This window comes from Taudactylus pleione, unplaced genomic scaffold (genome assembly GCF_031769625.1).
Source record: "Taudactylus pleione unplaced genomic scaffold, aTauple2 ptg001184l, whole genome shotgun sequence".
Taxonomy (NCBI): domain Eukaryota; kingdom Metazoa; phylum Chordata; class Amphibia; order Anura; family Myobatrachidae; genus Taudactylus; species Taudactylus pleione.
In genome coordinates this window covers 507,501-510,000 of record NW_028285585.1, presented here as the reverse complement: position 1 = coordinate 510,000, position 2,500 = coordinate 507,501, and the positions used below count along the sequence as shown (strand labels likewise).

Genomic DNA, 2,500 nt, shown 5'->3' with positions numbered 1-2,500 from the left:
ACCAGGTGCTGTAGGTAATTTTATACTGCCATAACATTCTTTTCTATTACATTTTACATTTAATTTTTTCAACTTATCAATGAATTTACTTGAGTTAAGAAGTAATAGAGGTCTTAAGTTAATGGTTTTGGGCACCTACAGCCAAACCACACTGGACATGCCCAATCTCGTCTGATCTTGGAAGCTATGCAGTGTTGGGCCTGGTTAGTACTTGGATGGGAGACCACCTGGGAATACCAGGAGCTGTAGGTAATTTTATACTGCCAAAACTTTCTTTTCTATTACATTTTACATTTCATTTTTCAACTTTTCATTGAATTTACTTGAGTTAAGAAGTAAAAGAGGTCTAAAGTTAATGTTTTTGAGCACCTACAGCAAAACCACACTGGACATGCCCAATCTCGTCTGATCTTGGAAGCTATGCAGTGTTGGGCCTGGTTAGTACTTGGATGGGAGACCACCTAGGAATCCCAGTTGCTGTAGGTAATTTTATACTGCCATAACAGTCTATTCTATTACATTTTACATTTGATTTTTTCAACTTATCAATGAATTTACTTGAGTTAAGAAGTAATAGAGGTCAAAAGTTAATGCTTTTGAGCACCTACAGCCAAACCACACTGGACATGCCCAATCTCGTTTGATCTTGGAAGCTATGCAGTGTTGGGCCTGGTTAGTACTTGGATTGGTGACCACCTAGGAATCCCAGGTGCTGTAGGTAATTTTATACTGCCATAACAGTCTTTTCTACTACATTTTACATGTAATTTTTTCAACTTATCAATGAATTTACTTGAGTTAAGAAGTAATAGAGGTCTAAAGTTAATGCTTTTGAGCACCTACAGCCAAACCACACTGGACATGCCCAATCTCGTCTGATCTTGGACGCTATGCAGTGTTGGGCCTGGTTAGTACTTGGAGGGGAGACCACCTGGGAATACCAGGTGCTGTAGGTAATTTTATATAGCCATTACATTCTTTTCTATTACATTTTACATTACATTTTTTCAACTTATCAATGAATTTTCTTGAGTTAAGAAGTAAAAGAGGTCTAAAGTTAATGTTTTTGAGCACCTACAGTCAAACCACACTGGACATGCCCAATCTCGTCTGATCTTGGAAGCTATGCAGTGTTGGGCCTGGTTAGTACTTGGATGGGAAACCACCTGGGAATACCAGGTGCTGTAGGTAATTTTATACTGCCATAACATTCTTTTCTATTACATTTTACATTTAATTTTTTCAACTTATCAATGAATTTACTTGAGTTAAGAAGTAATAGAGGTCTAAATTTAATGCTTTTGAGCACCTACTGCCAAACCACACTGGACATGCCCAATCTCGTCTGATCTTGTAGTGTTTGCTGTGTTGGGCCTGGTTTGTACTTGGATGGGAGACCACCTGAGAATACCAGTTGCTGTAGGAAATTTTATACAGCCAAAACATTCTTTTCTATTACATTTTACATTTAATTTTTTCAACTTATCAATGAATTTACTTGAGTTAAGAAGTAAAAGAGGTCTAAAGTTAATGTTTTTGAGCACCTACTGCCAAACCACACTGGACATGCCCAATCTCGTTTGATCTTGGAAGCTATGCAGTGTTGGGCCTGGTTAGTACTTGGATGGGAGACCACCTGGGAATACCAGGTGCTGTAGGTAATTTTATACTGCCATAACATTCTTTTCTATTACATTTTACATTTAATTTTTTCAACTTATCAATGAATTTACTTGAGTTAAGAAGTAATAGAGGTCTTAAGTTAATGGTTTTGGGCACCTACAGCCAAACCACACTGGACATGCCCAATCTCGTCTGATCTTGGAAGCTATGCAGTGTTGGGCCTGGTTAGTACTTGGATGGGAGACCACCTGGGAATACCAGGAGCTGTAGGTAATTTTATACTGCCAAAACTTTCTTTTCTATTACATTTTACATTTCATTTTTCAACTTTTCATTGAATTTACTTGAGTTAAGAAGTAAAAGAGGTCTAAAGTTAATGTTTTTGAGCACCTACAGCAAAACCACACTGGACATGCCCAATCTCGTCTGATCTTGGAAGCTATGCAGTGTTGGGCCTGGTTAGTACTTGGATGGGAGACCACCTAGGAATCCCAGTTGCTGTAGGTAATTTTATACTGCCATAACAGTCTATTCTATTACATTTTACATTTGATTTTTTCAACTTATCAATGAATTTACTTGAGTTAAGAAGTAATAGAGGTCAAAAGTTAATGCTTTTGAGCACCTACAGCCAAACCACACTGGACATGCCCAATCTCGTTTGATCTTGGAAGCTATGCAGTGTTGGGCCTGGTTAGTACTTGGACGGGAGACCACCTGGGAATGCCATGTGCTGTAGGTACTTTTATACTGCCATAACATTCTTTTCTATTACATTTTACATTTAATTTTTTCAACTTATCAATGAATTTACTTGAGTTAAGAAGTAATAGAGGTCTAAAATTATTGGTTTGGGGCACCTACTGCCAAACCACAC

The 2,500-nt window shown here is 37.8% G+C and overlaps 11 pseudogenes; all 11 read left to right on the top strand.

The window, feature by feature from the left end:
• Positions 1–17, top strand: part of LOC148453055 (5S ribosomal RNA) — a 119-nt pseudogene extending 102 nt beyond the window's left edge.
• A 116-nt stretch (positions 18–133) lies between these two features.
• Positions 134–252, top strand: LOC148453054 (5S ribosomal RNA; annotated as a pseudogene).
• Positions 253–367: 115 nt separating this feature from the next.
• LOC148453053 (5S ribosomal RNA) lies at positions 368–486 on the top strand (annotated as a pseudogene).
• Positions 487–602: 116 nt separating this feature from the next.
• Positions 603–721, top strand: LOC148453052 (5S ribosomal RNA; annotated as a pseudogene).
• Positions 722–837: 116 nt separating this feature from the next.
• Positions 838–956, top strand: LOC148453051 (5S ribosomal RNA; annotated as a pseudogene).
• Positions 957–1,072: 116 nt separating this feature from the next.
• On the top strand, positions 1,073–1,191 carry LOC148453050 (5S ribosomal RNA; annotated as a pseudogene).
• Positions 1,192–1,542: 351 nt separating this feature from the next.
• LOC148453049 (5S ribosomal RNA) lies at positions 1,543–1,661 on the top strand (annotated as a pseudogene).
• A 116-nt stretch (positions 1,662–1,777) lies between these two features.
• LOC148453048 (5S ribosomal RNA) lies at positions 1,778–1,896 on the top strand (annotated as a pseudogene).
• Positions 1,897–2,011: 115 nt separating this feature from the next.
• On the top strand, positions 2,012–2,130 carry LOC148453047 (5S ribosomal RNA; annotated as a pseudogene).
• Positions 2,131–2,246: 116 nt separating this feature from the next.
• LOC148453046 (5S ribosomal RNA) lies at positions 2,247–2,365 on the top strand (annotated as a pseudogene).
• A 116-nt stretch (positions 2,366–2,481) lies between these two features.
• Positions 2,482–2,500, top strand: part of LOC148453045 (5S ribosomal RNA) — a 119-nt pseudogene continuing 100 nt past the window's right edge.